The sequence below is a fragment of the Mustela erminea genome, chromosome 19 (genome assembly GCF_009829155.1).
Source record: "Mustela erminea isolate mMusErm1 chromosome 19, mMusErm1.Pri, whole genome shotgun sequence".
In the NCBI taxonomy this organism is placed as follows: domain Eukaryota; kingdom Metazoa; phylum Chordata; class Mammalia; order Carnivora; family Mustelidae; genus Mustela; species Mustela erminea.
In genome coordinates this window covers 41556603-41579230 of record NC_045632.1, presented here as the reverse complement: position 1 = coordinate 41579230, position 22628 = coordinate 41556603, and the positions used below count along the sequence as shown (strand labels likewise).

The 22628-nt window shown below is 48.2% G+C and overlaps 1 long non-coding RNA gene across 1 annotated transcript in view; it reads left to right on the top strand.

The window, feature by feature from the left end:
- Positions 1 to 22628, top strand: part of LOC116580313 — a 114708-nt gene that overhangs the window by 78610 nt on the left and 13470 nt on the right. The window contains exon 5 of the long non-coding RNA XR_004281598.1: positions 22100 to 22238. This is a non-coding gene — a long non-coding RNA (uncharacterized LOC116580313). The remainder of the gene's footprint in view (positions 1 to 22099; positions 22239 to 22628) is intronic.

The following is a 22628-nucleotide window of genomic DNA, read 5'->3' as shown; positions in this document are numbered from 1 at the left end:
TTACCAGGGCTATCCTCTGGATGGTAACAGAGAAGCGGGTCCCAGACCCTTGATGTGCCCGATGGGGACAGCTCTCAGCTCCTTCCGGGCAGCTTGTTTTCAGGGGAGCAGTGAGTGGGTTTGACGGGAAGGCACGATCCAGCTGTGTGGCCGCAGCCCAAGGGCTTGGTGTCAGACGTCTTCCTCTGTGGCAGAGGAGGAGGGGGATGGTCGTCAGGAGAGCTTTCCTAAGTCCTTGTGAGTTACTCATGACCGTTCAGTGGGCTTCTGTCTTTTCCTGTGTCTTTGCGTCGGCATCGACACTGCAGCTGGGGCCCCATGCTGATTTTAAACCGGGTGTGCTCATTTTATTGAATCCTCCCAGGTACTCTGTGGGAGAGGAATAGGAAGGAGTCTTTATTCCCATTTCGCAGATGTGGATCCTGAGACTCAGAGAGGCGAAGCAACTTTCCTGAAGCAGCACAACGAGCTAGAAGCCTCAAGATTCAGAGAGGTTGTAGTGGACACTGTCAGGGGGCTGCCCAGATCCCCTCAGATCCCTTTTTCTGATTCTGCGTGCCTGGTACCCAGCTCCGCGGACGGTGCCTCTAACTCTTGTACCCGTGACTCTCGCAGGCCTTCCCTTGGACTTCGGGAGCCTGGAAATCCCACTGCCTCCCGGGCAGCCTGCAGGCAGTGAGCATCCTGTGCGGGGTTGCAGAGGGCCACCCTCCTTCCCGCAGGCAGGACAGACTCTGAGGTGTGGTTTGTGCTCCAGAGCCCCCCGGGGTCCCGCGGAACCTGGGACCACACCTGGAGTTATGCCTTTGCTGGGCTTCTTCCCTTTCTCTGTTTCTTTCTCCTCCTGCTCCGCTGTTTCTTGCCCTTCTTCCTTAGGAAATCTCTTGCACGTGAATTCTCATCTTCAGGTCTGCTTCTGGGCGATCCGACCCAAGATTTGGAAGTATGTTTGACCCTCGCCGGCCTTTCCGGGAACCCCACAGCCTTGTTTCTTGTCTCATGTGACCAGCACGTCACCCTGTATTGTGAGTCTGGGAAACGTCTGTTTTGGGATCTCTGCCTCGCCCCAGAGTCCCAAGCACTGTGGAACAGGAACTGGAAAGATCTCTGAGGGGTGGATTCCTTAGCCTCCGCAGTGCAGTCTCATCATCTGTAAAATGGGACTAATCATCGTGCTGATATTAAGGGACTGTTGTGAACAGTCAGTGAATTTGCATATGCAAAACAGCACTGGGCACCTACTGAGCACCATCAATGTTAGTGGTTTTTTTAAAAAAATATTTTATTTATTTATTTATCAGGGAGAGAGAGAGAGAGAACCTGCACAAGTAGGAGTGGCAGGCAGAGGGAGAAGCAGACTCCCTGTTGAGCAGGGACCCCCCCACCCCCTCCCCAACACAGGGCTGGACCCCAGGACCTTGGGATCATGACCCGAGCCAAAGGCAGACGCTTAACCAACTAGCCCCCCAGGCGCCCCCAGGGTTAGTAATTTGTGTTGGCATTCAGGCGTTTATCATCTTGTCAGACCTCGGGTTCCTGGTTGGGGTTCAGACACGGAGGTATCTGTGCTGGGTGGGGGCTTGGAACGGAGCCAAGCAGACATGGCTTGGGAGGACACGTTGCAGACATGGCCCGTGGTAGGGAAGAGCACCTGCCTGCCGCTGCGGGAAAACCGTGGTTCAGGCATGCGTCGTGTCAACCGGTTCTCCCTCAGTCTCCCTTTCAGCTGAGAGACGGGCTCGCCAGGCATTTCACAAACACCGCTGGGGGGAAAGAGAGGCGAGGAAGAGATGGGCCAAGTGTGGCGGAACGGGAGAAACAGCCGCTCTGCCGCATTCCCCAGACACCCGCATTAAGGGCCTGATTAACTTAAAATATTTCCCAGCTTCTGAAGCACTTGATTAAAGTCAATTGGGGGGAAAGAAGATAAGCTCCTACAAGGGCTAATTTGAGGCTTAGAAAACTTGAATATGCCTAAATCTCAAATTGTCGGGTCTGGGGACAGGAGCGGCATTTAACATTCCGGTGGCGGTCCGTGGGGCCCCCGCCCCAGATCCCTGGCCCCACAACTTCGTCTTTGCTGCCGGGCTGCAGAGACTTTCATTCCCTCCGTCTTCTCTTTTCTTCCCCTTGTGAGGCTTAGATGATTTTCCCTTTTGAAGGCATCGAAATAGATGGCTTTGGATTCAGAACACAGCCTCTGTTGCCGGCTTCCTCCCCCTCATGCCTGGAAAAATCAAAGCTGGGCTTTAGTGATGCTGTCCCCTGGCATCCTCTTGATGTGTTAATGGGTCACGCTTGCTGCCCTGCCGTCCCTGCTGCCAGGGACACTATTATATGGGCAGATCTTTCTCCCTTTCCCCTCAGATCAGGGGGCACGGAGCCAGGCAGGGAGCAATTGGTTTTCCTTTCATGAACCGTGCTGAGCCAACTTTTGATCTTTGACGGGGAATTTCCTGCAAGGATGCATACAGAGTGGGGCTCTAATCCTGGCTGCCCTGCTTAGCGCAGCGAGGGCTGGGGTGGGAGGTGCGTTTTGTTGCCGTTGGATGGTGTATTTGTTTTCTGTGGCTTCACAGTAGCTGAAAATGACACCCATTTATTAGCTCCTAGTCTGTGGGTCAGAAGTCTGGCATGGTGTGGCTGGCTCTCTCTGCTCAGGGTTTACAAGGCTGATTTCAAGGTGATGGCTGGGCCGAGCCACAGTCTGGGAGCTCTGGGGAGAAGTCTGCTGTCTAGTGCATTCAGGGCATGGGCAGAATTCAGTTCCTTGCTGGCCACTACTCGAGGGCGCTCTGGGAGCAACCTAGGGCTGTTGGCACTTCTTCTCACGTGACCAACTTCACCGTCAAATCAGCAAAGGCACATCAAATCCCCCTTGGTGCTTTGAATCCTTCTGACTTCCTCTTCTGTCACCAGCCAGAGAAGACTCTCTGCCTTTAAATGCTCCACTATTTGGGTCAGGCCCACTTAGATAATCTCTGCGTTTTAAGGTCAGTTGACTTGAGACTTTAATTACATCTGCCAAATCCTTCACAGAAAGAAGTATGTAGGTTAGTATTTAAATAACTAGGGGATAGGAATCTGGGGCGCAAGGGGAGATTCTGCCCATGCGGGTGATGTGGTTAGGGCCAGAGGACCCAGGATGGGCTTGAGCTGCCTCCCTTGTTGCTGTAAGGTCCCCAAGGAGGGGGAGGAAGGCTCCCAGGGGAAGCCTGGAAAAGGGGAACGAAGCTACCAGCTTCTTATTCTCAGTGGGACCTCCGTGCTGCCTCCAGGAAGACCTCTGGGGACCAAGTGACGTGGCATGTTTGGAGATCATAGTCTGAAGAATGTCTCCTAAGCTTCACAGCAGCCACCATTCCCTCTTTCTTCCATGGCTTCCCACAACCAAGCAGGAGCTTGAAACAGCACACACAGAAAATTGTGGCTCTTTCTCCTAAAACTTAGTGTTGAAAGACAGTATTTTATGTTTATTACGTTAAACAAACAATTGGTGCCTTCTAATCCCAAGAGGCATCTTGCAAACAATTCTCGCTCCTGTCTTCCAAGGTCCTTCGGAAAGACATTGGAAGGAATGGAGGGAGCCAAGTGGTAGAACTGGGCCAGGAGCCGTGACCGGCCACCACTGGCTGCGGCACCTGGGGGCAGTTTCCATGAGGGATGGAGTGGAGGTTGCTGTGGAAACCCAAGTGGGTCCTACCTTTCAATTCTAATGAATTCATCAGTGTAAAAGGAAGGAAGGTAGGTGGGGGGGGGGGTCACTCCTTCTCTGCAGGATTTTTAGGCAGAGGGCCAGGGTCCCATCTGCCCTGCGCATGGTCTCACTTTGCGGGGACTCCATGGTTGAGACCTCAGGGTGCGTTTCTGCTCACTCCCTTCTTGCAACCATGCCCGCAGCACTTTCCCTGGGTGCTATTCAGGGCCTGATGGAGGGACTCCTCCCCTGCCACGTGTGGCCCACAGTCCCAGATCCCATGGCAGTGTGTGAAGCCAACACATAGGGGCTCCTTGCTCTTCAAGTGAGGCTTCTTTTTATTCTGGTTTAGAATTAGAGCATTTAAAAAAAAGAAAGAACAGGGCGCCTGGGTGGCTCAGTTGGTTAAATGTCTGCTTTCAGCTCAGGTCATGATCTCGGGGTCCTGGGATGGAGCCCCATGTTGGGCTCCCTGCTCAGCAGGGAGTCTGCTTCTCCCTTTCCCTCTGCCCCTTCCCCTCTTGTGTGCATGCACTCTCTCTCAAATAAATAAAATAAAAAAGGAAGAACAATGAGGGAGTTCTTAGATTCAGTTTATTGAAGTGCATTATGAAACTCATAATTGAAATAGCTGAATACTGCCACAAGAATCAAGTGGGAGGTTAATGGAATAGTATAGGTAGCCTACATAAACTAGAACTTGGAACAGACCCAGGTTATAGAATGAAAAAAAAAAAAAAAGAAAAGCAAATATAATTCAACAAATTTTATTGTAAAAATTGGCTATTTGGAAGGAAAATCCAGTTAGATGGCTCCTCATCTTTTCCCAAGTCCCTGAAACATTAAAAAAATTCAACTCTCCCCTATTCAGTAGACTTTGTACAATTGAAAGGCCAACAACAAAATAGGTAAACTTACCATACCTTTGGCGGACAGCAGGTCAAAACCTTTACCATAATAAGAGGTTTTGTACATCAGAGAAAAAAACTAGCAAAGGACATGAACCCACAGGTCATGTCAGAGAAACTGTCTTTAAGAAAGAACCAGGAGAACGGATACGTATTTGTAAGTATGTTTGTTTACTGTAGTGCCACTTGGGAGAACAAAACCTTACTTAAACAAATCCCTGAAATGTTTCACAATTGAAGAGTGGTTGAATAAATTGTAGCATATTTATGATTTATGTGATTTGCTGTCGGGCACTTACAATTATACTTTAGAGTGTATCTCCTGTTATGAGATCAAATGTGAAGCTTCATTTTTAAACAGCACAAAACAAAATGTGCTGTGTAATAGGGCCCAGCACTGTGCCTGCTTGTGCCCCCCCCCCCACGCAAGAGACTCTTTATTTATTTTTTTTTAAAAGATTATATTTATTGAGAAAGAGAGAGGGAGAAGTAGGTCCCCCACAAGTGGGGAGTTTGACTGGGGACTGGAACCTGACTCAGGGCTTGATCTCAGGACTCTGAGATCGTGATCATGGCCTGAGGCAACAAAGCCAGATGCTTAACTGACTGAGCCATCCACAATAGGCTGTCTAAAGTGCTCTCTCTGTGTGATGCAATTATATGGGATTTTTATTTACTTCTGTATTTTCTTTTCTATTTTATGTTTCTGTTTTCCAAATTTCTCTAATGAGGTTTTTTTTTTTTTTTGGCAAGCAAGTTATATAAGTTATTTTAATAAATCAATAGCTCTTAAATTGGTATAGAAAAAGCAGAAAACACGATGGGAACAAGTAGATACAGCTTGTGTTTATTAGTAGAAAATTGCAGTGAAGATGTAACTTCTCTTTAATCTATTTATTAATAAATTAATCTACAAACCTAATGAATCCCAATTAAAACACTAAGAAGATTTCCGTTTCAGAATTTGACAAGAGAAAAAAAAAAACGGGAAAATTCTGTAAGAAAAACAGTAATAAAGGAAGAATGAGACTAGCAGATCATTAAATGTATCATGAAGCTACAGTAATAAAAATATTTGGTTTCAGGAAGCGAATGAACAGAATGAAGCCCCCCCCCCCAAAAAAAAATCTAAGGGAATTTTAGTATATGTTAAAAGAAGCACTTCAAATTAAATCTTGGGGAGGGAAAGGAGGATTATTTAATAAATGGAACAACTGACCTGTCATTTTGAAAAAAAGAAAAAATTTATGAGTCGAGGTTCCTGTTTCTTTGTATCTTTGATCAAAATAACTTCTAGATGGATCAGAGGGTGGTCTCTTAGACACTGAAGGGAGATGGTGCCACTCCGTGGTTTAGAGCCAGGCAGTGGCCGCCCATCACTGTTGAGCGCCCCCTGCTGTACTGCGGGTGCCTTGCAGGGGGGGGTCACCTCCTATGTTTAGGTCAGTTCACCTGCCAAGCCCTGCTCACTCCTCTGGAGGCCTTGATCCCATCTCTATGCTCCCGACTCAGAAGCTCCTTCCTGCTCAGAGACAACACCTTGTCTTCCCAGTTGTATGCTTGTCTCTGGCTTCTCCCATGGCTTCCCCCTTTTCATGAGACCCTACACTCCCGGACCTCCATCCGCTCTCACATCATCCTGCTTCATTTTCTCCTTGACTCTTGCCATCTTCTAATATCATTTCTTCCTCTGTTTGAGTTTTGTGGTGGGTCTGCCTGTCCTCCACTTGGATTGGAGCTTTTGGAGAGCTGCGTCTTGTCTGTTTGTTTCTTGGCATTACCATGGCTCAGGGAGTATGAGCCCTGATGCCACTGTACCTACAAACAGTGCCCGGAATAGAGAGGGTCCTCAGTCCATAGGAGTCTCGATGAATGACTTTAAACTTGAAAATGAAATGGGAGCTAAGTACTTTTCCAAGCTGCCCAGAAAAATGAAAAGCTGTCAGAGGAGGAATGATGAATCTGACGAGACATGAGTTCATGCATTGAATACATACCTGGGGAGGACCCCCAGTGTTTGAGGCAGCGATGAAGGTGCTGGGCTGCACTGGTGAAGAAGACAGACAAGGTCCTGCTGTCATGGAGCTTATATTCCTGGTGGGGAGAACAGACAGAAGCCAACAAGGAAGTACCAATCCTTCCTGATAGATGCCACCACAGAGTCAGATAAGCTGAGACAGAGGAGAACAGAGGAAGGCCTGCCTTCAGTCAGGCGGTTCCAGAAGTTGTTCCGAGAGCAGGTGACATTTACGCTGTGGCCCTGAAGGATGGGAAAGATTTCCTCTGTTAGCTAGCTGGAGATAGGAGGAAAGAACATTCCAGAAGACAAGAAAGCAAAGGGTAAAGAGCTGATATGGGAAAGAGCTCAGGCGTGCTTGCCATGACGGGGGAGGCTGGAACTGCAGGCAGCCTCCAGACCACCAAGGGCTTCTTAGGTCCTGGCAAACTGCGGGATGTATTCTAAGGATGATGGAAAACAACAGGAGGGTTTTACGCCAGGAAGCAACATGATCTCGCTTCAGTTTTTAAAAGATCACGGTTGTGGCAAGAGTAGAAATGGGAGGATCAGTTAGAAGGTTATTTTATACATTAAAAAACAACCACCATAGCAAGAAACGCAACAAAGGAATAAAATGAACAGTGAATCAGAAAGAAAAAGTTTGTGCCATCTCACCCAAGACGGCTTTTCTGAATTTATAAGAGGGTCATAAAAGTGATGATACGGAATAAGAAAAAGTTTAAAATATGGGCAAGGGCTATAAACGGGCAGTTAATAGGAGAACTCCTGCTTCATCTCCGTCTCTGTCTCTCTCAGGAGTACGTATAACCCCCCATCTTCTAAAGAAAGCAGCTACACAACAAGTTGCCAATCAACATGTGAAAAGACATATACCGTTAGTCATTATAAATGAGACATGAATCAAAATAGTAATAAGATCCCATTTTTCACTTTTCAGATTGGCAAATATTAAAATGTGTTCTCTTTTCCTGGGCTTGACTGGAGCATGGGAGAGAGGGCCACTTGCACATACAGTGAAGGGGAGGAAGGCATGTGGGGGCTCTCAGTGTGACCTCTGGACGACAGTCAAACCACATCATTCGAGACATGTCATGCATGTGGCTTCTGACCCAGCAATTTCAGGTCAGAGAGCGTGTGCTGGGGTGGTTCTCCTGGCCATGCTGTGAATGGCACGTATGAGGTGCTCATGGCAGTTCTGTTGTAATAGGAAAAAATCCCCAACAAGACCACCAATGACCATCAGCAGGGATTTGGTTACATAATTTCTGGTTTATCCATTAAGAGACTGCTCTCTTCTCCTTTATTTATTTATTTATTTTTAAAAAATATTTTATTTATTTATTTGACACACAGAGAAAGTTTACAAGTAGGCAGAGAGAGAGTGGGGGAAGGAGGCTCCCTGCTGAGCAGAGAGCCCAAGGCAGGACTCTATCCCAGGACCCTGAGATCATGACCTGAACTGAAGGCAGAGGCTTAACCCACTGAGCTACCCAGGCACCCACTTTCTTCTTCTTTAAAAAAGAGTGAGTTGGATCTGCACAGACTGCTGTGTGACCCTGTCCAAGGTGTACTGTTACGTGAAGATAAAAAAGCAAGGTGCCAGACAGTGGAGAAGGCACATACACACACTCTTAGACACAGAAAACATTTTCTGGAAGGTCCTATAAGAAACTCTTATACTAACAGGGGTTGTTTTGGAGGAGACTTTTACTTTTCATTTAATGCTCTTTGTGGTGTTTGAATTCTTAAAATATACTTTATTAAATAGAATAAAAATTTGTTAAATGTTACCAAGTTTAACAAAAATATGTTACAAACTGGAAACAAGCTAGCTATCATCAATCCAGGCACAACCAACAATAATAACCCCAATCATGAATAATAAACATTATTAATAGCCCCACATTTGTAGGACCATGTGCCACTTACTAGCCTAATGTCTTCAGACATGACCTCATTTAAATCTAAGCTGGGTGGTCACAATGAGCCCTGTGTTGTGGGAGCTCAGAGTTTACGTCCAGTTCTCTGATTTCCTGCCCAGGGCTTTTCTCTGCTCTATTCTGCTGATAGACATGGAGGACATCTGTTGAAAAGTCGGTGTTCTGTTTCCCAACACATGCCAATATGGGCAAAAGTTATGGACTGCTAATCTATTTCAGCGGACCCTATTGTCTGCAGTGTGACCTTGGGTGAGTCACTTCCACTCTGTGGATAATCTCTAATGCCTCACCAGGCTATATATATCTTTGATTTATGCCAAATGCCTTGCTGAAGTAATTGAATTTTCAGGGTGGTGTGTCATAACTCATTCCTAAAAGTTTGAAACACAAGTTCATGGACAACATTTAAAGAATGGGGGTCTTGAGCAACTCTGTAAATCACCTGTTCTACAAAGCACGTTTGTTGTACCCTTGGAATGACTGTTCGGTGGGAGGGGCACAGGCATGAGCCTGGCTCTGCAGTCTCCAGCTCAGGCTGTGCACTCTCACTCGGGAGGTGTCCTGCTTCCTTCCCACCCTAGGCCACGTGGCCCTCTGGCCTCCACTCCAGCTTAGCACGGCTCTCGTGCATGCCGCTAATACCCCAACTTCTCAGCGCCATGCTCCTCATCATGTGTCCTCTGATCCTCTGAGTAGATTTTGGAACACTGTGCGTGCTTGACAAATGCCTGTGGAACAGGTGAATGAATGCCCAGCCCTGGCTAACTGGCTGCTTAAGACTTTCTATCTTTGAGTTGTAGACGTTAGAGTTGAACCCTTCTGTAATCCTAGGAGCACTAGACTCTGGAATTCAGGGAAATGATAAAGTCTTAGAAATTGAGGAGAGGCAGCATGTGGGTTAAACAGATCAGATGCAGAGACAGATCGGCGGGATTTGAATCCTGTTTAGGTCCTGGTTTGCCTGGTCAGCATGGCAGGTGCTGTCAGGGCCCCAGTCAGGGGCCAAAAGTGTTGGGATGTTGCCTCCCCACTGCCAGTATCTGCATCTCTCTGCCCAGCTCATTTCCCCCACCTGAACGTGGGAAAGCGGTGGTGCGGTGTGGGGAAGGACGGACGTGCCATAGAATGAACGCTTCCCTTCCCCAGTCCAGCGGCCTTCGACCAACAAGTCTCAGCATTCATACTATGCTGAACCAATGACATTGTCATTTCTGCAGGTCAGAAGTGATGGGGGGGCAGGGTCACCACCGTGTAGCTGGTGTAACTGCACACCCCCCGAGTCACTTCCCTAGCAGTGTTTCCTGGAATCACCTCCCAAACCAACTCTCTGCACCTCAGATTTGTCTCAGGGTCTGCTTCAGGTCTAATCCACTCAGGGTTTCCCATCTGTAGGATGGCCTCAGTGCCACGGTCAAACGCGAGAAAGCCCATAGGGCAGCGGGCACACAGCAAGTGCAAATTGCGGTCAGCTGTTACTGCTCTCCAGTCCAGTGCCCTCCTCTTAGAGACACAGTGACTGAAGTCCAGAGAGGAGAAAGGGCTTTCTCAGAGCCACTTCGTGGCTTAGCGTGGGCTTCTCAGTTTTGGCCAATCCAGGGAAAGTGATGCCAAAGGCAGACAGAGCAAGTCTGGCTCCTTCCTCACTTTCCTCGAGTGGTTGCATGAGAGGATGTGACGGGACTCCCCTTCCTGTGCCCACGCAGGACTGCACCCCGTGGCGCTTGTGCACAAACCTTGACTGTCCAGTGGGGGCATTGCGCCTGTGAGGGCGGGGCTGCCCAAAGCAATGGCCAGAGAGAGGGCGAGGTGCGGAGTATGGGCCACGATGCCATATTTGCTGCCAAGACTCTGCCCAGGCTGCGCAGCTTTGTCCAGATATCAGGATTCTTGGGTGGGATCCTTGTCAAAACGTCAGCTCCAAACAGACCCCGGGATGAGACAGGTGAGCGTTTTGGACAGATCTCTGATCCACCTGAACACTGAAGTCAAGTCTGTAATGGAAACACATCTCATCGTTCAACCGTCTGGGGTTCTGGATCTAGATGTGAGGTTCTCCTGAGGGTGCAAACTGGTGTCTTCTCTCTCTACCCTCCCACCCAGCTCTGGTGTGGGGGGTCCAGGTGGGAAAAAAGGCCTGGTGACAGATGGTGACCTCCTGAGAAACTCCTCATAAAGCAGTCTGCCTTGGTCTCTTGGACAGCAGCCGGCATCAGTGCCGAGAGACTTGGATTCTGGCCCTGGCTTGGCCACTGAGTTGATGGTAAATCCTTAATACGCATGAATCCAACTTTTTCCTCTCTCAGGCGGGAATTCTAATGCCCTAATTCTAATTGCCCTGAGACAGTCATACAACTGTCTTCCAAGAAAGATGCCTCAGGCCAATAGGAACCAAATTCATCCTGTTAGCCCCTCTCCCACTTCCTCCTCATGTCTAGGCAAAAGCCAGAGCCAGAATTCAAATTCTGGGGGGACTTTACAAGCTTGGATCTGCTCTTGGCCAGTGCTCTTGTCTAAGAGGCAACATTTCCCAAAGTTTGTTCAGAGAGCAATATTTTTCACGAGCTATTATTAAGAATTTATCACTGAAAGGGTCTTGTGGTAATGCCAGTGACAGAAGAAATGTTAACTCACTTTCAGGTCAATTAAATTAAAACCAATGTCATTTATCCTATTAAAGCCCAGTGCTAGGGTTGTGGATGCACAAGGGAATGATACTGGCCCCAAGGGACTCAGCATCAGTTGGGGAGACAGATGGGCAGGCTCATTATCATCATAAATGTTCTAAGGATAAGAGCAAAGGTGTATACAGGGCTGGGGGCTGCTGTGGAGGAAGGAGTCATGACATGAATGGGAGCGGGAGCAGAAGGTCACGTCCATGTCAGTTGTTTTAAGGTTGGATAAATTTGCCTAGTGGCAAGATGACTCACAAGACTCTCCCAGCAAGCACAGTATCATATATAAGGCACAAAGACTGGAAGCAGCATGGGCTGTTTGGGGAATTAGATGACATTTGACAAGTTTAAATGGATAGTTCCTGAGAGCAGAGGTGTATCGCCTGCTATGACTCCACGGCCACATCCTGTCCATATATTATGATGAAAAAGAGAAACTGAGCATGTGGCCCCACTGACCCTTTGGAAACACCATAATCAAATGTAGACAGCTGCTCAGATTGTCTGAGTCACCAAGGAGTCGATGCAATGGAAATGTGGCAGCTGGGAGACAGCCAGGCTGATAGAGGTGACAGGCACAGGAGACGCTGACAGGGTTGGGAATTCTAATACATTCTAATGTTCCCAGGTACTGTCCGTGCTTCTGGTCTTCAGACCTCACTTTGAGTAACAGATCTCTAGGGTCAGGGTTGGCGGGGCGCCTGGGTGGCTCAGTCAGTTAGGCGTCTGCCTTCTGCTCAGGTCATGATCTCAGGGTCCTGGGATCAAGCCCTGTGTGGGGCTACCTGCTTAGGGGGGCAGTCTGCTTCTCCCTCTCGTTCTGCCCCTCCCCCAGCTCACGCTCTCTCTCTCGCCCTCTCAAGTAAATAAATAAAATCTAAAAAAGGTATAGAGTAAGAGTTGGCAAACTACAGCGTGCTACTTATTTTTAAAGTAAAGTTTTATTAGAACAGCCATGTCCATTTGTTTATAGATCATCTATGATGCTTTCACACCAAAAGGGCACAGTTGTAGCTGTGACAGAGACCACCATATGACCTGAAAAAAGCCTTAAAAATTTACTGTCTGGTCCTTTACAGAAAACATTTGCTTATCTCTGCTCTAGAGTAGTGGTTCTTGAACTTGGCTGTAGGCAGCTTTAAACATTCCAAGGCCTGACATGGGCCAAACTGATTAGTCATTTCTGGAAGTAGATTAAGGTATCATTAATTTTTAAGATTTCCAGGTGATTCTAACATTCAGCCAAGATTAAGAAGCACTGCTGGAGGGGTGCCTGTGTGGCTTAGTGCATGAGGTGTCCAACTCAGCTCAGGTCATGATCTCGGAGTCATGGGATTGAGCCCCATGTCGGGCTCTGTGCTCAGTGTGGAGTCTGTTTGGGATTCTCTTCGCCTGCCCACGGTGCTTCTCCCTCACCCCCACCACTCATGTGCACTCTTTTTTACTAATAAATAAATAAAATCTTTAAAAAAGCACTGCTGGGGAGGCTGCCATGGTTCTGATTCATAATATGCCTGCAATTTAGGAGCTTGTCACTAGGGGGCACTAGCTAGGATAGGCACAAGAGGCAGAACAATTCGGTATGGCTATTTGGGTGGCTCACTCTGGCTCTAGCCACCAAGATCTCGTAGCATTATTAGAACTTGCGTTAAAACTGAGAAATAACTTCTAGCTGGTCAACCAATATAAGCCACTTGCCTTATTCAGCTAAGGTAAACTTGTGGGCCACAGTCCTCAGAGCTGGGAACAAAACTACAGCTTTAGACCTTTCACAGATGACTCTCTAATGGAAATTGCTTTTTGCTTGGACCTTTATTTTTTCCAGTCTTGGCTGTTCTGATCTGAAATCAAAACCCTGAAATTTCACATGTGGTATATGCTGTGGCTTGAGTTAAAACAATTGTAAGTATATCTAGTGTCCCTGTGGCTCTTAACAGCTTGTAAAGGATTTTCACATCTAGTATAGCATCAGGGTCCTTACAAAACCCTGTATATGGAGTTTATTTCCATTTCATAAGTAAAGAAAATTGAGGTTCATGGAGTGGGAGTGACATATTCTAGAACTAGCTAGTGGTGGAGGTGGGACTCTCACCCTAGTCTTCTGTCCAGGACATGAGCAACGGCAGTAGTAACTTCCTCCCAGTTTTAGGAAAAGCTTTTTTGCCGACATCACACAGTTGTCTCTACCGCTCCCCGTTCCTCCATGCTGCCGCTTGGTCCCTCCTGCCTACTTCCTGTCTCTTTCCCACTCCTTTCAAATGAATAAAAGATTTTACAGCTTCTTTATAAATACTCTGCAGGTTTCAAGCCAGCCTTTTTGTAGATTCAAACAAAATCCCTAAAGGGGCTTGGTTCCCTCTTCTTTTTCCTTTCTGTTCGATATGTTTGAACCATTTTAAACCTAACACATCAGAACAGTTTTTAAACGCAAGTTCGCAGTAATTGACTCGCCGACGTGAGTCTGAGCATTGCCACTCGGGCTATCACTTGAGACCACTGCAGGTCACGGTGAAGACAAATCACCTCCAACTCGAATTCAATTTCATTTCCTCTGACCCTCATGCAACTTTTTCACCTGTCAGCCTCACGTTCGTTGGGAACAAAGAGAACCAGGCTCCTTGACTCTGATGTGGGTGGGCTGTAGCATTTGGGAGGTACTGAGAGATGGATGTTGGGCCACTTTGGACTGGCCCTTTGCCCTGGGACATGGCCGTTGATTGGATTCCAGCAACCCAATTGGTTTTCTGTATTAAAGCCCTTACCCTTCACTTTGGGGGAATGAAGTATCCAAACCACAAAGGCAAAAAGGAAAGGAGAAGTCCAAATGCTTGTAGTTGGATTTGTGCTTCACAGTCCCCTCCCTCGTTCTATCAGGGAATCAATTTCTGATGCGCTCCTCTGAACAGGGAAAATGCTTCACAAAACAATCTGTGATTAAACCTACAATGGGAAATGTCAATTTTAGAATGGACAATAAATACAAGTGAAGAATATTCAGTGTTTTTTCAACGTCTGGAGATTTACTGCACCCAAGTGGTCTGAACAACAAGGAGGATGGAGGTTCTGACGATGTATCCTGAATTTCCGGGGGCAGAGCTCCTTTCATTCATATTAGTCTTTTTAATAACGGTGGTTCACCAAGTGTACAGTGCAACTTAGCTTTTTTTTTTTTTAATAAAAAATAGGTTTTTGTCTTTAGAGAGTAATGTAGCCCAAGTCATGAAGAAACAAAATATTTGTTGGAGGTGGGTTGGGGAAGTATTATTACTGCTGAAGCTAAGACCAGTCTATGGTCATTAGATAGGGGGGCTTGATACCATGCCATGGATGCCATACTTGACCTGGCCTAAGCAAAGAAATAGTATTTATTGGACGGCAAATAAGACAGCTCAAAGACTTAAAGGACGAGATGAGAAAAAAATCAGGCTACAAAAAGCCAGGGCAAATCCATGGAGCCCAGGAGTGAGAAATAAGCCTTCAGATGCCACAAGGACTATCCCTCTATGTTTCATCTGAGTTTTTAGCCCAGTTCCCTTGTCAGTTCTCTCCATACTGGCAAGGTCACCTGCGGCTTCCAAACCCACATCTCATAGTTCCACTAGGGAGAAGAAAAGGGGACCATCTCTCTCAGGGCTCTTAACTTTCCCTGAGGAACAGACTCTCACTGGCCCAGAGTTGGGTCACATGCCCAAGCGCTGGACCAGCTGCCAGCTAGAGAGAGAGAGGGCTGGGAAGACAGTCGCTGCCACTCAGAACACAGAGCAGAGCTGTAGGCAGGAGAGTGGTTCCCAAAAGAAGTGTGGGTGACACAGTGTTGGTCTGGGAGTCAGTGGCTGAGAGGCAGCGTCTCCCATTTCTCTTTCTGTGTGTATCACTGAGGGAGAAAATGCGGAAAGCTACAGGAACCATTTATCGAAGACATGGATCTGATAGGCCTCTAAATAGATTGTCCTGTGAGTTCAGGCCAGTGAGACAGGTAAGTGTTGGTGTGCTCACTTTATGTAGGAGACCCAAAGGTCTAGAGAGGTTAAATAACTTGCCCAGAGTCATGGCACTGATAAGAGGAAGAGCTAGAGTCATGTGCATGCTGGGTGTGGCCTCAAAGCCAGTGTTCTTAACCACTAGGCTACGTTGCCTCTGTATCAAGCTCTACTCTGCAGTCGTTCCGAAATTCATCTGCCGAAGAAATTCCCTTGGTTAAACAGTCATCTCTTGCCTTTGGTTACAGTGTCAAATTCAGATTCCTTGTTCTCCTGGCTGACACCCTCCTATCATCTCTCTCTGCTCTGGCATCTTGCCTGAGAAGAGCAGCCCTGATGTAATACACCGTGATTGAATCTTTGATTCTAGATCCTTCCTCTCCCCTCTGGTGTGTCCTCTACCCTCCCCCCACCCGGCTGTGGAGAGCCATCAAAATTCAGTATTTGCGCCTTCTACGTACCGCCATGCAACAAGTCTGGGGGGAAGTAACCCCAGAACTCTTCAGAGTTTCCCACCCTCTGGTTAGTGTCAAAAGAAGAAAGCTATAATTGGTGCCTAGCATTTAAACTCCAAAAATATCCTTAAAAATCTTTTGCCATTAAGATTTTAAAAATCCGGGACGCCTGGGTGGCTCAGTTGGTTGAGCAGCTGCCTCCGGCTCAGGTCATGATCCCAGCGTCCTGGGATCAAGTCCCACGTCGGGCTCCTTGCTCAGCAGGGAGCCTGCTTCTCCCTCTGCCTCTGCCTGCCACTCCGTCTGCCTGTGCTTACTCTCTCCCCACCTCTCTCTCTGATAAATAAATAAAATCTTAAAAAAAAAAAAAGATTTTAAAAATCCAATAGATCTTGAGCAAAACTCCCTTCCATTCTCTTCCCACCATGCCTTGTCCTGCCCTTCCTTTCCCACTAACCACCACATCACATGGGTGTTGAAGGTTCTTATTTATTGTTTTAAAGATTTCATTTATTTATTTTTAGAGAGAGAGTGTGTGCGCAAGCAGGGGTAGGGCCAGAGGGAGAGGGAGAGAGAGAATTTCAGGCAGATTCTCCCTGAACACAGAGCTAAACATGGGGCTCAATCCCACAACCCTGAGTTCATGACCTGAGCTGAAATCAAGAGTCAGACGCTTAACTGACTGAGCCACCCAGGCGCGCCCCATAAGATCTGTTCTTATTTTAAGAGAACTTCTTTTAAGCTCGCGTGGTCTCTCATTCCAGAGGGCAGGGAACCTGTCCATCACAGACCTGCTTTTGTTCAGATGGCCCGAATATATTCCAAAGCTGTCACACAAAGTCCTAGGAGGTGACACGTCTCCCAAGTGGCTCCTTATGGATATATTGCCTTTCATCAATCTCTTTCACAGGTGTGGGACTTGTTTGCTCCCCAAAGTGAGATTATTGGCCAGGCTGCTCAGAGGGCCTGGGCCCTGTGTGTGCTTGACGGGCATTAGTTATCCTGGTCGTCACTGGACAGGATGAGCCCCACTCGTGAGCCAACTCAAGGGACAGCTGGGAGAGGGCTGCCTGGGAGGCCTGGAAAAGAGAGGGTATCTGTGGGCCAGACAGAGAGATGTAAGGCGAGTCTGAAGGATGGGGCAGAGCGCGTCTGGAAGTAGACATGATGAGTCAGCTGTCGAGAGCTCCCTGAGGTAGCCTGTCCCCTGGTCTCAGGAAGAGCACTGGACTGGGAGTCAGCAGGCCTAAGGGACGTTTTGGGCTCTGTCACCAACTCAGTGTGAGGCTGTCGGCAAATTGTATCCACTTGGTGGCTCGTCTACCTGATAAGGGAGTTGATTGACATTAGTATTTCCCAAATTTAAAATAACTGTCATATGATGGTCACAGAGTGGGAAGGACAGACACATTAACAGTAATGGCAGCCTGTGCAATGTCTACTTTAATGCTCAGTGGCCATCTGGACCTAGCTAAATTCAGTTCTGGTTCCCCTGGAATACTGGGAGTTTTACAGTTTATTTATAATTTGCCCGCTGCTAAGTTCTAGAAAGAATGCACATTTTAGAGGCCTGCACAAAGGAGATGGTGCATACGTATTTCTCCCAATTAGTGCAAACACCGGAACAGCTCCTTCTTAATGAGGAATAAGATGTGTGGTTGACAGTGGGATCTTCAGACTCCCGTGGGCCTGGGTTCTCATCACAGCTCCTCGGCTAGCTGCTGAGTCATAGCAGACCGTATTTTCTTCTTTTTGGGGTTTCTATGAGGGCTGAGCTGCAAACACCTGAAGTGCCCCGTATGTGGTGAAGTGTGCAGTGATTGCGAGAAGGGGCTGCGAGGAGCCAGGAATTTGCAGGCTGGACTTCTGGTTGGATCCCGAGCCACTCCCGGAACGCTACACTGTGTCAAGAACTGGAGCGAGTAGTCCCCTCTCTGCTTCAATCTCCGAGTGTCTGAAGGGCTTGCTCCTGTGACATTTGTCATTACTTGAGGTTGGTGGATTTAGCAGCAGAGAGACAGTTTAGTTCTTTTTCACCTGTGATTCATTGGTGGTATGCGCGTGTGTCACCTGGGAAGAGTCCTCCTGTGGGAAACGTATTTTATGGTATCCTAGCCAATTGAGTTCTTCAATTTAAAAAAAAAAAAAAAAAAGCTAAAAACAAAAAACAGGACTCGTAGGGGCACCTGGGTGGCTCCGTTGGTTGAGCATCTGATCTTGGTTTCTTCGGCTCCGGTCCCGATCTCAGGGTCGTGAGATCAAGCCCCATGTCGGGCTCTGCACTCCACGTCTGCTTGTCCTCATGTCGGGCTCTGCACTCCACGTCTGCTTGTCCTCATGTCGGGCTCTGCACTCCACGTCTGCTTGTCCTCATGTCGGGCTCTGCACTCCACGTCTGCTTGTCCTCATGTCGGGCTCTGCACTCCACGTCTGCTTGTCCTCATGTCGGGCTCTGCACTCCACGTCTGCTTGTCCTCATGTCGGGCTCTGCACTCCACGTCTGCTTGTCCTCATGTCGGGCTCTGCACTCCACGTCTGCTTGTCCTCATGTCGGGCTCTGCACTCCACGTCTGCTTGTCCCTTTCATCTCTTTTCATCAGCAGATGAAAGTGCTCATGTTCTTTCTCAAATAAAGTGAAATAAAATAAGCCACACAGGCCTATTAGCCATTATAGTGGGTAAGACTTTTGTGGAGTCACTTACCGACCCCAGGTTTCCATGTCCACATTTATCACATGATACATAAACGGCACCTCCGGAGCCTGAGTCTTTGCCTCTGGATCTGCTTCCGGGGGAATCCAAAGTGGGACCCTTCGAGAGGAGGACAAGACCTGTTCTGGCTAATTTGGCTATTCCGATGAACAGAGGGAGAGACGGGGGAGCCATGCAAGTGACATTTCATTTTCTTTGGTGAGTGACGAATGTCATCAGATGAGGTAACCAGAAAGGGAAACTACTTTTATTTTATTTATTTATTTTTTTAAAAGATTTTATTTATTTATTTGACAGAGAGAGATCACAAGGAGGCAGAGAGGCAGGCAGAGAGAGGAGGAAGTAGGCTCCCTGCTGAGCAGAGAGCCCGATGCGGGACTCGATCCCAGGACCCTGAGATCATGACCTGAGCCGAAGGCAGCGGCTTAACCCACTGAGCCACCCAGGCGCCCGGAAACTACTTTTAGTAATCAATACTATTGGGTTAGAGACTGATGATTTTGGAAATTACTCCTAAGCCCCAGTCATATGAAGAAGGTGGGGAGGACCCTGGGGTCATTTCAGCCATTGTTTGGTGAAATCTGGAGGCTTTGCTCTTCTCAGCGGGATCAGCAGGAATCTGCCTTGTTCATTTCTCAAGGACAAGAGCTGTGTCTTCCGCTTCTTTTTTTATCCCCTTGTTGGAAAGCCATATCTTTTCATGTGTTTGTAATTGTTCTGAAGATTCTGAAGAAAAAGGTGGCCTGATTCTTTTAAGAACAAAGCAGGCCCATCAATGAGGAACATTTTCTCTGGTTGGAAGAGCACACAGGAAAATCAGAAGGTGTGTGAGGAGAGGTCATTTGTCTTCCATTTGTGACTCCGGGAGGGAAAGAAGCAGAGAACTTTCAGGGATGCGGGAAAAGGACTTTACACTTTCCTTGAGGTTCCTGGGAAGTCGGTGCCGAGAAGTGCGCAGGGACCCGGCATTCCATCATGGACTGGGCTCCAGGATTCTTCCACTCAGATGTGCCAAGAAGCCCCGCCGAGCCCTGTTCTTCCTCTCCGGCTGCACTGCCCTCACCCAGGCTTTCCCACCTCCCGCCTTGGTGGCAAACGAGCCTTCCTGCCTCCCACCCCCCCACGCACACCTCACGCTGATGCCGGGCTGACCTCTCATCTCACTCCTCCTCCTCCTCGGCCCCAGGGTCCCACGGCAGCCTTCTCCCCCTGGCTGCTCTGCCGTCCCTCATGCCGTTCCCTGTGCCTGGGATTCCCTGTCTCGCTTTGCCTCCCTGGCTACGCCCAACTGACTCAACGGGGCAGAACTCAAATCCTTCCTGGACACAGCCGGGCATAATTTATAGCTCACGTCGCCCTGCTTCTGCTGGCTCTCCATACCCTCTCTTCTTCCCTGTTACTCCGCGTTGTGATTTGTTTAATCATCCAGGTCCTTTCTGGGGACGTGGCTCCCTGCACGTGTCCCTGTGTCAGACTCATTCTGATTCTCCAGAGGAGCCTCCGTGCCTGGACCATGATGGACACCTAGTGTGGGTTTGCGGAGCATAATGAGATGGCCTTGAACTTTACTTTCTCATGTTCACACTTTCCTTCTTTTCACCTAGGCCTTAAATACCTAGAGAGGAGGTGTGATTTATTTCAGATTCTTTTTTATAATCATACTGCTTTCTGACCCTCCCAGCCCTCTGCCAGCCCGGGCACGTGATTGCGCGTGGTAAGTGGCCATGTGGCGAGAGGATGGAAGGCCCTTGTTCCTCCGGCTCCCGAGCTCGGCTCGCTGTCCTCTGTCTCACATGGATATGCTGTCAGAGAATATTTTTATCATTCTGCATGCTTAGAAGCTTGGGCCCTTGATCCAGGTCATTTCTAAGTCAGAAGTGATATAGTTTCCAGATCCCCATGCTCCGAGAAAATCCCTGGCAGAGCCTCCTGCCTCGGGAAATGTGACATGTGCTTTTGCAGTACATCTCACACACCTGTGGGGTGACGAAAGGTAATTTAACACCTGTCCAGACCTCCCTTGAGGCTCTCCAAGTGGGTTAATGGGATGTCGGGCGCAGAAGAGCCAGAGCCCACTGGCTTTACAAAGTATAAGCGTTCCGGCAACGAGCCCTGCCCCCTGCTCAGTTCCTATTCGCAGGGCAGCCCACGCTGGGCGCACTCCAAACCCAGACTTCTCTGGTAATAATAGCACACCTTCTCTGCAGCTCCCCTTGGGCGCGCCATCGTGTAGGGCCGTGCTCAAGGGCATGGTGGTGGGCGCCTGTTGACCAGGACTGTGTGCTGCAAGCCCCGGACTCTGAGGGGCAATGATCAGAGTGGTTTCTCTGATCCAGGCATCTATTCTAAGCAGGTATCCAAGATTTTGTAAAGCTGGGGAAATGATTCATTGAGAAGTTCAACCCAAAATATAAAACGAAACGTGTTGGATTTACTGATTTCCTGACTATTATACTTTCCAGTGACATAATACACATTGTGGTATGACGCTGACTTCGTGTCTTGTCCTCTTTGGGAACTGGTGAGACCCCCAGAGCCCAACAGAGCTTTCAGTCTCTCCGTCCTGGGCATGCGAACTCAGAGATGCAGCGCGGCGAAGCGGCACGCAGGCTTGCTTAACTAATGCCAGTTCAGTGAGAGGGAGAAAGAGACAGAGAGACTGAGATAGAGAGAGACAGAGACGGAGAAGCGGAGAGGAGCCATTAGCAGTTTGCCAGGTCTGGTGATGATGCCCGCCTTTCTCAATGAGCCCATTTCTAGGCACGAGCAAGAGCCGGTAAGGATGCTGATCGGCCATCGGTCTTGGTATCTGTGCGTCTCTTACAGGTCGAGCCCCAGGTGGTGACCCCGCTGTCCGCTGTCCCCCGAGCTGTGCTGTTTACGTGCCGTCATCTTCGTCACATCCCTCCCACCGCCGAATCCATTGTACGCAGTAGCGTCTCCGACCGAGCCGGGCTATTTGTACCAAATGAGGCAAACTGGAGTTTATGGACAAATTTACAGCATTCTCAGGGGATGATTTTAATAGATTTTTTTGGCCTTATGTGCTGAACTCTGACCCCAATTTCTGGGTCAGCCTCACCTTCGCCAGGATGGTAGCGCTAATGATGAGAACAGCGTGAGCAGTCACGACGGCCGTGGGACCGTCGCTTCCTCCGCTCAGCCGCCGCCGTGGGACCTTTCATGGGCTCGCTTCCTCTTCTCCTCACCACCGTTCTGTACATCAGATACTGTGATATTTTTGCTGCAGTCTTTTACATGAGGTGTATACATTTCAGGGAGTGTATTTTGGTGACTCTTTTCACATGTACGCGTCCACACCACCAGCATCCTGAGCCAGATCCAGGGCTTCGCCAGCCCCTCAGTGGGCTCTCCCACACCCCCTCTGGCCCAGCACTGTCACCTGCTGAGGCGCCCGTTATTCTGACTTCTAAGATTGTAGTGTTTGACCTCCTGTTCTAGGACTTCATGCAAACTAAGTGATACAATGTATACCTTTCTTGCAACATAATGTTTTTGACATTTTCTTTGTTGTGTTTAGCAGTAGTTCCTTTTTTATTGCTGTGAAATACCAGTTGTTTGAACATACTGCAGTGCACTTATGTGCTGTATATATTGTGTGTGTATATATACATGCACATATACATGCGTGTGCATGTGCATACATATGTGTACACATACACACTGTGCATCAGATATTCTTTCCATTTCATAGATGAGAAGACGTGACAAAATGGGGGTCTGGGGCCAGAGGGCAAGTATGAATTCGGCCTGAGCTGTGTCCTGCTCCAGAGGCTCTCAGCAGCAGGTGAACACATGGAGACACATGCATGTTGATGACGGACACCATAAAGGTAACTGTATTGCCAAGTGCTCCTTTCCAGCCAGTTCTCTGCAGATGGAGTAAACCCTGGAAATTCCGGCACTTTCCAGCCTAGTAGGCTAGGCTATCATAAAACCCAAGTCTCCATGCCTTTATTCAGAGCCTCGATTCCTGAATTTAACAGAAGAGGTATTACTTTGATGTTCGAATCGTGCCTTTGATCAAAAGCTTGCTGGCTCCCTCGTGTCTCTTAGAACAAGACAGTAGTTCTATTGTGCTAGCGTGTGTTGTAACATTTTGGACAGCAGAAATGACATTTACATGAAACAGCCATCCTTGGAATGCATGAGATAAGACAATTTCAACAGCTCCTCGAAGAAGAGTCCCCAGCGTTGACTTTAAATCAAACAGAAGTAATAGC